Below are 13,778 nucleotides of genomic sequence, written 5' to 3'. Positions count from 1 at the left end.
TTTGCATTCTTTCTCGAGTGGAAATTCTCCGTTTACTTTGTTTACGGTTAATCTGTCCTATTGGGATTGACAGATATCAAAGCGTTTCGATGATAAAATCCACCGAGGGAAAGTAGAAGCTGCGCTTTTATTAAAACAAAAATTCATTAAAACTTCGACTCCACTCGGCGATCGAACGCTTAAGATGGCTGAAACGGACGGACCGTAGAAGTTTACAAAAGTAAAACTACTTGAACTGCACGCTGCAATGCGGCAGTCGTTTCAGAACTGACTAGGAGTGCTTTCAGTCTTGAGAAGTTGGGACAGAGTTGATGACTCAAGTCCAAGGCTAGACAAGTTCCGCAACCGAAGACCAACTTGAGAGTCTTAACTCTGTGAACACATTATGTAGTTCCTCGTACAGCATGCACTTTTAATTATCCTACTTAACAAACCGTGTCTAAATACGCTTTAGAAATTAGCTTATGAAGAATTGAAAATTATATTCTGCTCCCTTCTACTCCGAATTGGTGGCTAATATAATTACAAAAACAATAATGCCACGTTAACTGACAAATACCGAACAAATATCTTGCTTCGTTATGCGGTCGTCGCTATCCTTACCAGAGTTAGCTTCTAGTGTTATGTATATATAATAAATAAAATTTAACCAAGCTTTCCTAGAAATGTATCACCGTTGATAAGTGATCAGACAAGCGTCAATTGAAGTCTGGCTAGTTAACAAAGTTATAACCGTAACATTCAGTTACATAAGCTTCGTACTGTACAAAAATACACGTAACAAAAATTCAAAAGAACAAGATTAACTCGTGGAAATCACAAAAATATCTAAATTGCACGAGACATATTCTCTCTCGAAATAAAACAAAACAAGCAAACCATTTAAACGATACGAACGGAACGAGAACACAACAATGAGCCGGTTGAAACAGCAATCGAGGTCTGCTTGGGTTACCAGTTACGATGAAAACCGAGCGGAGAAATTATGAAGTCGGGGAAACCATTTACGGTTTCGACGGCGTAAATAATTACCGTGTGTCAACGACACGTAGCCGTATTTACCGTGGCAAATGCATCATCGATAACCGTGACAGGGCCGCTTCTAACCGCGACAGGGCAACTGCGACTCGCGCGCACGACCCGAGTTATCGTTCGTTCATCGATTCGTCGCTGGATTAGCAGCGAATGTCCATTATACGTTCGCGCGGAACGGTGGCTGACTCGTTAGCGGGCCACGGCGACCTATAAAATTTATTATCCTGGATCCGTGCGAGTACCGGGCACAATATCCCCCGCGGGACGCAAATTTGTAATCGGAATTTCGCGAAGCGCGGAAATTGCCACGGCGTTGTTTAAAGGGATCCACGTCCGAACAGATATGACAAACGTGCTTACATCCAACTCCCTATTCGGGTGTTCTGGCACGCGTGCGTTCACGTTCAATTGGATTCTCCCGTCAAGAATTTGCATACCGACATACCGCGCATTAAAATGGACAAATCATTTGTAAAACTGAATGCAAACGTAATCTAGAGTCCATAAAAACATGTAGACTTAAATGGGAAGCTCGCATAAGGATTTAAAGTACATTTAGCACACTTTGCGGATTTTTAAGTTACGCTGTTATATAAATTTCAAGCATCTAACAAGCTTCTTGTGTTCAACATTGGATTATTTTGTGACGAAATATCTGGAATTGGTGTGTACTAAAACGACAGGATTGACATACTTTACTGTTAATTCAAATTTGACTAGAATGTACTATAGATCCTCATTCCAGATTTCCATTCAATCTATTTATAAAACTAGAGTAAATACGTATGAGACGATATTCTTGAATTTTTTGTATTCATTAACGATTGTACAAACAATGAATGTATGTATGTATTCTGTATTGCAGTTATAAAATCATTGATCTCATAGTACAGAACGCAGTATCGCTTAATTTATGGCATGTTCAAGTGTCTGCGCTTTCCCTTATTAGGATGGAGAAATTAAACAGGTATCGAATTCGTGTAATACTAGGGAAATGCATATAAGAACCTATAATAGTAAGAGTATTGGAAAGCAAATATTATGGGAATGATAAGATTTTGTCGGTCCAGCCGCTAGTGTTTGGAAGAGACTGATAAATGAGAGAATGTAGGATACTTGGAATGAAGTGTTGGAGGTGTGGAAGAAGAGTGTTTGTGGATTTAGTACTTGAGATTATCGGGCAAATGCCGACTATATACCTATCTGAGATTCTACGTAGAAATCTGAATGTCTAACTGTCTCTTGAAGATAATCGCATCGAACGAAAGAAACATAGAAATACAGGAGAAAAAATGCGTGTGCCTGTTAGTACAAATGGTCAAGAAAGATGCGTGCGTAAATTAATTAGTATCCAGAGTCTAAAATGAACGTCTACGTTCTTGGATATCAGGGATATCACATAATCAAACCTGTCTACAACTCAACATTCTTTCAATAATAAAAACTTCCAATTGTATCAAATTTACGCTATCAAAAGCCAAAAACTCAATCATGGAGATCAATTCGGTTCATTGTAAGCTAAAGTCGAAGCATAAAATCAATCATACTTTCACAATAATTATCCATTCCCAATAAAAAAGACAGCTTATACACGATATCGTCGTTTACGATACAACAACGAAGAGATAGTAGAAGAAATATATATACATAACAATATAATGTAACAAAGTTTCCGTGTTTATCACGGCATGTTGGCAGTTTCGATAATTAAGCAGGAGATACAGGGGTCGCGCACAACGGAAAAAGCAATTTAAATCGGAAGCGGAGCAGCGGCGGCCGCTCCCGCTGCATTATTTCATTATTTCGTCGAAATCATTTCATTAACACGGGTTGCATCGTTTCGATGGCCGTTCATCGACACCGTTACCGCCACCATTATCGCGGGATATCGCGGCCGTGTGCCGGCCTATAAATCGCGGGGTTCGCTGCGAGCGATTGCCTTATTACCATGCAGCTACCGGTAAAAACACGCAGCTGCAGCTGACGCGGTCCGCTCCGGAACGCGCGGCAAGACGCGCAAAGAACTTCTTCCACCACCGGCCAGAGTTTCCGATTAGATTAAAATTTGCGAAACTAGCTTTCGCGTTCCATGAATAATTTTCGCGCGTCCGCGAGACGCTCCAACCGGTCCTCTTTGGCAAGTCCCGACGACAGAACACTTGAAGAGAGAAAAGACAGTCACGAAAACGATGAAACAATGGTCGATTAACGTTTGTGAAAGTTGAGTGAGAATTTGTTACCATTAACGATTGCTTTTGCAAAATTGGCTAACACACCCTTTGTTGGAGGAAGATTGATGATTATGGTAACTGAAACTTTGCGAATTGTTTCAATTGCCTGAAATGTTTTGTCACATTTACTAAGTTTTGCTTTTCAAGTTTTACACCAATAGCACAAAATTTGAACAGAAGAACTGAGAATGGAAGGTGTACGAAAAATATATAATGTAAGGGAAAACAAATCAATCATTCGAATCTGCAAAAATGCTCCGTTGTGAATGTTTAAAATTAACAATAGAAATCATTTTATATGGCCTCGTCGAAAGATAAATGAATAGTTTATACAATTGGGGTCCACGTAATAGGAGTTCATTCATCTCACCATCCATGATTTTTCGTTCATATAATAGGGATTCACGTTCAATGAATTCAATCGATTGGAGTCCATTTAATTGGGCACGGTCTAAAATTTCGTTCAAATAAATGGAGTTACTGTAGTAGTAATTAACGCATGAATCGTCGGTCTATATGTACCTGATTGGACTGCTCGTGCTATCGACGATTCAATGTGTTCTTGACAAATATATAAACCATTCGAAAACTACATTGATCAACTACGAAACAGGAAAGTAGAAACGTGTGACGATATTACGAGCATTATTCTTTTAAATTTATTTTGCAATTCATCTCATACTGTTACACGTTCCAGGAACGTATGGAAGTATTATATCTTTGACGAATTGAACATTAATTATGTACCTGAACAACAAAATTGTCGACCTGATAAAAAGTGGGATTGTTCATTTACACGTAAAGAGGAATCGCTGAACATTTTTCAAAAACTTCTCTAAAAAAAATTGTTTCTTTGAATTAATTATCTTGACTGCTCTAATTGTAAGTTGAATGGAGTTAGTTGTTAAGTTTTGTTACGCTTAGCTGTCGAAATAGGTATGTCGATAAATCATCTATAGTGATACTCAGAAAGTCAGCCAGAGATAGTCAGTCTCGGAGATACAGGTTCTAATGTAGATATCTATGATAAATAGAGTCTCTATTACGAACCGACGTCTTTAGTTGAATGGTATTGCACGGTTGTTCTACAAGCACACTGGTTCTCTTAAGAGATATCAATGGATAGACAAACTGTCGGTTCTGTATCTTAAATGATATGCCCGATGAAGCTATCTCTGAAGAGGGAAGCAAAATAGAAAGTGTATACCTACCCGATATCTAGTGCTGATACCTACTTGTCAGAATACTGGAGATTTGTCCGTTTGCAATAACTTTCTCTACAGTGCGTTACACCGTGTGAAATGTCGAGCAAGTCAATCGCTATCATTCTAACTTCATATCTTAGGATGTGTGTAGGTACATTAAGATCTGTTGATTAAGACTTTACAGAAATTTCATTTTCCTTCCCAGGAGTGATTCAGTTTTTCAGTTTCGTTAGTAACCAATGTATTCAGAAACAATTTACAAATCAATTTCAACTTACTGAGACATAACTCCTCCTTTTAGTGCAAATACGCATCAGTACAAAATATTCGATGAGAACAACGTAGCGACATACATAGTAGCATACAATGTTTGCGTACAGTAGCCGCGATTCAAAAGTAATTGAATAAAAGCTAATACCACTTGCATTTAGAAGACTACACTTAATGTAGTTTAAATTTACTAGCCTCATATGCAAAGTTGATTAAAATATAACGAGGTAACTAGTCGAGGAAACACATATATTCTCATTAGCTTAACAAATAAGTAGTACTGTCACCAAACACGCATCCCTAATAAGGAGAGAATATTAACTAGAGCAAATCGACATTAAATATTACGTTATTGAAAGGTTAAATAAATGGTCAATGTGCGTGGTTAAATTATAATCACGACTGGTTTTCTTTTCCAGAAGATATTTTCTATCGGCTCGTAAAATTGTCCCGGGCCGACGAATCGAGCATGCCACGGAGAATTCTTTCGCAAATGGTTATCAACGTCACCAGCCGTTGAGAAAGTCCCTGCAACGAGTAGGACGGTCGTCGTTGCGAAATCAAGCTGGAAGGCGATTGAATATTCATGTAGAGAGAAGTCTCAACTCTCTCCCTCGCTCTCTGTCCCTTTCAAGTCGCCTCCCTTTCCAGTCGTCTCCCCAACACGGAGCTCGACTCCAATCCTGACGTTGGCACCTGATACGGTCTATGCTTGCGCGAACGGCTGGAACGCATTATCGAGCATCTCTTTGGCGACGGAGACGCGTCCTGATGTTCGAGAGCGTCGATTATCCGTATTGTACGCTTCGAGCTTCCTAACACTTTCTCTGAAATGTAGAGAAGACTTGGAAGATTCGATTTTACGCCGAAACAGGGACCGAGTGCTTGATAATGTGTCAAGTAAATTTTAAAAAATTGATTGAAAATAGCTATATGTTTTGAATTGTGCGGGGATCGAAAAATGTCTTTGTTGAACTTATCGAGAGATAAGTTTCAAACTAACGCGTAAAATCAGAATGTTATTCGTATCAAATCAAATGGAGGTCTGGAGGTATGTTAGAAAGAACGATGCTACAGCAATTTTTATCAGTAAAATTAAGATGCTACAGCGATTTTCGTCGTGTCTTATAAGAAAAGTTTTAGGATTTTTATTAAGAAAATTTCACTCGAAGATCAATAGATGAAAATGAAAAATCAAATAAAAATAGATAAATTAATTTAATAGGATATCTGTATTGGGTAGTAACTTTGTTCTAGATCGCAAGCCTGGAGCGGATACATATTTCAATGTATATTAGAATGAACAGTTACCATAACGAACGAACTTCCAGAACCAATTACGTTCGTTCTAGCATACTCCACTATACATTATCCCGAATGACTTGTATTACATTGAATACACGTTTCTTCCTGAGAAGATTTAACACTCGAAGGATGCACATATTATGGTACTTATTGGTATCCTTCATCAATTTAACTCTCTTTAAACACAATCTTCTTGCTGTCCCACATAAATACCAACTTTTATCAATTATCAATAAACTAATATCTACACAACTTTCCATATTACACTTCATAGATATCGTTCATCAATCTGCTTCGTAATTACCCCACATGAATAATCCGATAAACACAAATAAACCTAATACATCTACGCCATTGTATATTAAAGTATTACCCATGCCGGTAGCCCGTTATACACATGTTTGCTTTAAAATTGTTGGGAGAGTCTTCCGGGAAAGGTCGACTTATTGCCAGAGTTTCCGAGCAATTTCGCACACGCCATATACGTGGGGGTCGACGTAGGGTGCGGAAGAGCGTTGTTCCCCGGACATGGCGAGAAGTGGCAAGAGGGAGGACGCGAGGCCATGTAACAAAACTTGGCGACCTTTCAAGCCGGAATTCCGGTTCTTCGTTCTCTCGCTACGGTTTAAACGATGGAACGAATCCTTTTTCTCTTCGCTAGTACCTAGAAAAGCCGTGAATCCCCGAGGGTGGCGACTGACTTCTGAATTCGTGATACGAAAACGCCACAGACCTCTCTCTCATTTTCTCTCTGTCTTCCTCTGTCTTTCTGTCTCTCCCTCTTTCTCTCTCTCTCTCTCTTTCTCTCTCTCTCTCTCTATCTATCTATCTCACACTCTCTCTCAGCTTAGAATTCTCCTTGGAAAACCAAGAAATACCTTAAAGGAACGTCATCCAAAATAGAGCTAAGATACCTGCTATCGAATTTCTTTAGTTGCTCTTTACGATTAGAGTAAACTAGATTAAAATCAATCAAATTTATGCATTAATGGTAAACCAAGTTATTATACAATTATTATGTAATATCAGAATGAAGATTTCGTGCGGTGCGTGTTATGAATGGATCTCGAGAGCTAGAGATGCGTAGGAGAAGTAGGCGTGACTGAATATGTCCCGAGATTATCATGTAGGAACAGTTTGCTCGAAGTAAGAGAAATTGTAAAATAAAGAAAGATGTGTTCTTAAGTTAGCTCTTAAATTCTTTCATATCGTATCGTCCTTGATATTTCCATACCGTACTTTTAAATTTCAGAATTATTTTTCATATATCTAACCATAGTGTAACAAAAATTCCTACGGTAGATTTCCATTATCACCTTTCCCTTATGTTTCACACATTTTTCATTCAGATACCCTTAAATTAACGAAGTCAATCTAGACACAATTTCGTATTCTATTTCAATAAGATCAGAAAGAGAATACAGATTTAATAGTTTCAAATGACTAAAACGCGTGATGATCGAATTACTCGGACGTCGATTAGCGAACAGTTAATTGATTCAACGAAACTCGATGTTTCCGCGGGCATTTTTCTCTCGTGAGAAAGCCGGCCGCAATAATTAAACGGCGGGCGATCCGCGCTTACACCGCTTGACGCTTTTCATTAAGCTCGAGCGTGTAGCGTAATTGCTTTAGCGTTCCGCGTGTCTCGTTCCCTCGCTGCATACCATCCGCGTTCCTATCCCCAACATTCACCCGACACATACTTACGATCCGATAAACTTTCACAGAGAGGGAAAAGAAGTTGGTTGTTTTCGACCTCGAAAAGCATAGGAGTCTGATGCGTGCAACGAACTGTCGTTGCAGAGAATTCGAAAGAGAAGGAGGACATTGGGTTGAAAGGGCACGTTCCAGGTTTGAACAAGAGGCTTTCGTGACTGCAAGAACGTTCAGAGTGACCTATCAAATGGCTACACCAGTCATTTTCCGGTTAACCGTCTATTTCATAGCGAAAAAGAAAGAAGTAAAGAACGAGAGATACCGAGAGACAAGGTGAGCTACCATGCATGGCCTAGGTCCATGGGATTTGAGTGTCTCTTTTACGAGACCGTTTCGTTGAGTTCGCGAGACCATAGCGGTATCGTTGACCCTCTGAAGATAGGGCGGACATAAATAAATTCAGGGATGGCAGAACGTAAAGTTTTATACACAAGGTTTGTGAAATGTTTGGTTACGCTTGCGGGCCACAATGTCGGTAAACCGTGAGGTCGAGAACGCTCTCCATAAATGCGACCGTTCTCTCTTTGGGTTAGATTTTACGTGTAAAAGGAACTGCTTTATAGAATGATAAACGCGCATCTTTTTGTTCATGATTCGAAACGTTTTCTCGGATTTTGGCTTGTTTCTAATGTTTTACGGCCATTTAAGACATCGATCGTTTAAATTTTGAAAATAGTTATTTGTATCATTGAAATAACGAGAATCTTTGTAGAGATTTCTGTAAATCGTACTCGCAAGCGTATCATATCTTCCGAAAGACAAGAGTTTAGTTTTAATTACCGAAAGTAGCTAACCGTTCCGTTCGTTAAAATCTTCTGTTTAGGACTAGACTCTCCATTCATCTCTTAAATAGAAATTAATCGATCGATATATCATTCCACTATGAATTATATATTCAATATCTGTTTAATGAATAACAAATCACTATTCTATAGAATAGTGATAGATTCTATAGAATAAAAAAGTACACAAATATTCTATTTGCTACAACCACAAAATGAGGAGAATATTTATTGCCTCTTAAATGAACTCTGAATCACTTAATAAAGTATGGCAAACATTCTGGCTACATGAAGAACAAAGAAACTAAAAACAGGACGATAGAAAATGAGGCAGCAGCCAATTTGAGCATCGCTGACGCACAATGTTGCTCGCGAATCGCGTGTCGCGATCTGTTGTGCTATAAATACCGAAGGATCGCTGATAGAGATGCGAAACATCGTAGCACGCGACCAATACCACTTTGCCACTCCCATAAAGCAACCGAACCCATCGACTATGCAATTTACATTCGTGAATCCTCCTCGGGTCACACTGGATCGCCGTCCGACCGCTCGCAGCACATGGTCGAACAGTTAATATCGATATGGCAGTGCGACGACAAAAGTATACTCGATAGGAGCGAAGATGAAAAGGCGGCGCCAAGGGATGGATCGGCGAACGGTTATTCGACGAGCGTGCGAGGCCACTTCTGCACAGTTTCCATGGCATTCGCGTCTTACAAGCAATGAAACATATCGATGAAATGTCCTTTCACCTTGGTCTAGATGACGAAACTTTATCATTGGGGAACAAACCCGATCAGAATGTCTTTCCTCGATATTTACTATCAATCTTACAAACTGCATTTATTTTCGTAATGGGACAAACACGCGGTTTGATCACCGAATGGTTGTTTTGTCGCCGCTTTGTTAGCTCATTATACTGGATTGGTATCTTCGTGAAGTTCGATGTTCCTCTTTAACTTTTTGAAAAGTGTTATGTATGTTATATATGTTGTTGTCGTTTATACAGAACTGTTATTTTATGATTATGAGGTTACGGAAAGTTTTATCGTTTTTATTCATCGAAAGAGAAAGGAATCAGTTGTTCTAAATGAAATTTCTACGAAGTAGTTTCCAATATAATCTTTCTAATTCGCTGTTACTTCTACTTAGCGTCAACCATCTATCTGGTGATTTTCGACAAATAATATTGTAAATATACAAGCGTAATCTGAGAACAGAATTTTTTGATTAACCTAGTAAAATGCTATAATGCAAAGTACGTGATTTCAAAGAGAAAGCACCATTTTTCCGGATAAATAGTTGATTCTCAGTAACGCTCTAGAACGTCACGCACTTGAAACTTGCCATCCGGGAGAATGCACTTTTCCGAGCGCTCTTTCCGCTGCTCTTCTCTGCGTCGTTGCCGTATAAGCGAGCATTTCCGTAATCCCAGTCTTTCTCTATTATTTAATTTCTCCTTGTTCTTATTCGTTCCTCTCGCTTTCGGTTTACGTTTAGCCCCCCCCCCCAGCCACCCCTTTCTCATTACTCGGTTTCTGCATATTTACGTTTTAAATAATCTTCCATGTGCTCACGCTTTTTGTTTCGCGACTCTCTTCCCAGATGAGAATAAAGACTTTATTCTATTCCGCTTCAGTTTATCCCGCTTATATCTGCGCGTTCCGTATCTACTGATTCAACACGCTGTCCTGGCATCATTATGAACGTGCACAAATACTATGAACGCGCATAAACACTATAGATCCAGGTAGATCCAGGTAAATTATCGGTCGGGCGAACCGGTTACGAAAGACGTGTAGCCCGAACGAAGGGGCGACCCGATCGGAATTGCTAATTAGGCGCGTGTAAAATTACTGTAAATCGACGAGCCCACTATTACCGTAAACAGCCTATCCTGCCCGAGAATATTTCACCGTAGGGGGGACCCGGCAAAGCGTTTATCTTCGCGGACGAGATTTAAACGCATACGATCTGCAAACGATTTTCCATTCCGGTCGGTGAACGCATGTTCGATCGCCGGGGATGCCAGAGGCGACGCTGTTTCGAATCTTTCCAGAGAAGCTGAGCGAGAAGCGTTGTTCGCTGCGATGTAACTAAAGACAGATCACAAACTGGAAAAGGAAGTTCTGCGTACTTTGAGAAGATTAACTTCTTGCTGTGGTGCGTGTATACTTGGAGTCACGATGGTGGATGTTTGTCTTTCTGGCTCGTTTCAAGTTTGAAGGTATATTCTACGATGTTTTATCTCTATTCAAGATATCATAGACTCTTGTCTATTATTAGGAAAACGTTAACAATCTTTAGAAAGATGTCAACGATCTTGAAAACTCAAAACAGAACAGGGGAAAAGTTATGAGTCGTTATATCGGTTGCCCTGAACCAAATAACTTTGTCTTGACACAATTTTTTGTATCACGAAAATAACTAAAATGTCAAGGAATCGAGAAGAAAGAAAATACTTGATTATATATCAAGGGGAACATTCAATATCGCAATCATTAAGAGAATCATCAAAAACCACCAAGAATCGCAAGATCGTGAATTTGCCGAAAACACGATTTGATTTTCTATAATTCTTCAAAGTTGCATCGCAATTACTGGCACGAGAAAGATTAAATCACGTCGTGCTTTATCCATATTACCAAAGATCCAATGGTTTGTTTGAAGAGATTATCACGCGGAGCAGACCCTGGCGCTACGATAAATATTCGAAACGTCTAGAATTTCAGATTCATGAAGTTCGAGCGCGGCGTATGAATTACTGGGAAGAGGTGGTGGAAGTTTAATCGGGATACGCGTCCTTGATATCGGCCGGCGGGAAACGCAGGCGCAGCGTACCACGCGCCTCCGCTTGAAATTATACCGTGGCTCGTTCCGTTCCTCCAGAGACTACAAATCGTTCGAGAGTATCAAGATCTCACGCAGTCCTTGCTCCACTTTCCCCTCTTTCTCCTTCTCTCCGCCAGCTCTCTCACCCCCGCACGCCTTTCAATTACCGTAATTTTCGTTATAAATTTATCTCGTTGTAAAAACGTTTTATTACGCAATCCGGTCGATTTAATGCCGGCACCGATTTCGTGCGTTCCCGCCCGTCCATAGATCTTGCTCGATGGTTTGCAATAAAGGAGGATACATTCAGCTGAAATTGACGGCGATACTGTTTATCGCGCTTGAAAGTTATATTTCGATTTCTGTCGGGCAAATGGATCGTTCTTTTCCAGATTGTAAAGATTTCCTTCCTCTCCTTTTATGGACTCTAGACTTGTTAATTTTCTTATGAATGAAAGAATGCTGATTTATGACTTCGAATCGGAGCATCATGTAAATTTTGTATATTCTCGAAGTATCTTGAGATGATTTTTAACGTGATTTTGTAATTCGTCTTAACGTGAATGACCTTGAACGTTCTTTTACGATCTTTTTGAATGACCACAGCAAACAATTATAGGAATATTTTGTGAACCTTTATGCACGTACTCCGATGATTCGATAGAATTTTATATAGTACTTTTAAAAATAGATGACCAAATAAGAAATCGCTAAGAGATCGCTCTGGTTCTCGCGAAGCTGTCATTAAATGTAACAGTTTCTGACGGCAGAGCTATTAACGGTAACAGTCAGCCATGTAATTAATATCTGTATTCTCATTAGTTCCTGAAATCCCACGGCAGGCAGCGTTGATGCTATTATTCATTACACGTGATCATCGAATCTCTAAACATACTACTACCTCGTTATATTCATCAACCCGTAATCTCGTACTCTTTTGATGAAACAGTGCAAATGATCCTCATGCTGACTCATAAAAGCGATACTTCCTTCTAACATCCTATTAAACAAATCCTTCTTATTCATTCTAACTCAATTTAAAACTATCGTTGTTCCCTATTAAGAGGGATTGTAAAGGACTAAAAATAAATAAACAACAAGAACAAAAATGTCAGAAACACGATCTCGCATCGTACGCGAACGAAAATAGCGGTGGCCACAGTTCGATTTCGGCATTGTCTGCCGTCAAAGGCAAGCAGAAAGGGTATTTGCTGTAAAGTCGGCGCGTAAAATGACGTATAGAACAACCGATGTATAGAAGACAAACATAAAGTCCGGGCAAAAGAGAATCTTACCTGGTGTGGCTGCAGGGTGTCAGGGATAGGCCGTGGTGTGCTATTAGCCAGCCGTGCTTACGGGGCGCATAAGCGCAACCTCCACCTCCGAGCTACTCCGGCTTTGTCTCTGCATCCTGAAAAAGCGAGAAATAAGCGAAATGAGATTTATGCTGTGGTGCGTCGCGCCACCGCGTGACAAAGTACTTACGCGTCGTCCTCGGGACCAGCGACCGATTGTCGTTCGCTTTCCCGACGATATTACGAAATTTATATCGCCTGCGTTATTCTGACTGACGTGCAATACATAGGAAGATTGCTTTGTTTCAATGTTGCTACCGAGATTTATAGCATGGGAAATGAAATTCATACTTCAAACTGGTAATGAACCTTATTCAGAATAAAATGAGGTTGTAAGTCGTGTTCTATGTTGCTTGGTACAGTCTATTGCACGCTAGGATAATCAACCGTGTCACATATTTAGGATATCAGTTCTCAATATTTTAATACATTTGTAAAATACAGTAGAATGAAATTTTACCATTTTTTATATGTAATACTTGGCTTGCATTGATTTGTTAATTTGTCCTGGTCCTCGTATAATAAAGAGATCACGAATATTTTCAATTAAACGAATAAGTACAGCCTCCTTTATGCTATATAGATTTTGATTACATTACGGATAAGCCACACGTGCAATCATTTCTGAGTTGCAGTATAGTTACACTTAACGGAATCGCATAATATTCTAACGGGCGGGAACACTTTCAAATTGACGTTTAACAAACATGACTTCTGTAATGAACGGGCCGAACTCCGCGCTGAATAAACATGCAAATCAGCGGCCCACCCTCGTCGGTGAAGACGCTCTTCAACTTGGATAATATACATAGTGCAAGGGTTCTGAATTCCAGCGACCCTCTGTGGTTCGAAATCACGTTATATACTCGGAAACACATGATACACCGTATCCCAGATATACGTCTGTGTCCAAGTCAACGGTTTAGCCCGACTAAAATCGATCGTTTGTCAAATTCGAAAAGCGACAGCGCAAGGTCCGAACACCAGCGCGATGTTATTAATATTCCTTGTCGGTTCGGCGATTTCCTATCGCGCGTAGAT

The 13,778-nt window shown here is 39.8% G+C and overlaps 1 protein-coding gene across 4 annotated transcripts in view; it reads right to left on the bottom strand.

The window, feature by feature from the left end:
• LOC100747252 (mucin-5AC) overlaps positions 1-13,778 on the bottom strand; it is a 333,661-nt gene that overhangs the window by 87,194 nt on the left and 232,689 nt on the right. For all 4 annotated transcript variants that reach the window (XM_024368913.2, XM_012387805.3, XM_012387807.3 and 1 more), the window contains exon 3: positions 12,678-12,793. The gene's annotated coding sequence lies outside the window, so the exon portion shown is untranslated. The remainder of the gene's footprint in view (positions 1-12,677; positions 12,794-13,778) is intronic.

This window comes from Bombus impatiens, unplaced genomic scaffold (assembly GCF_000188095.3).
Source record: "Bombus impatiens unplaced genomic scaffold, BIMP_2.2 scf_0487, whole genome shotgun sequence".
In the NCBI taxonomy this organism is placed as follows: domain Eukaryota; kingdom Metazoa; phylum Arthropoda; class Insecta; order Hymenoptera; family Apidae; genus Bombus; species Bombus impatiens.
Note: the sequence above shows the minus strand (reverse complement) of the source record. Positions and strands in the feature narration are given on the sequence as shown.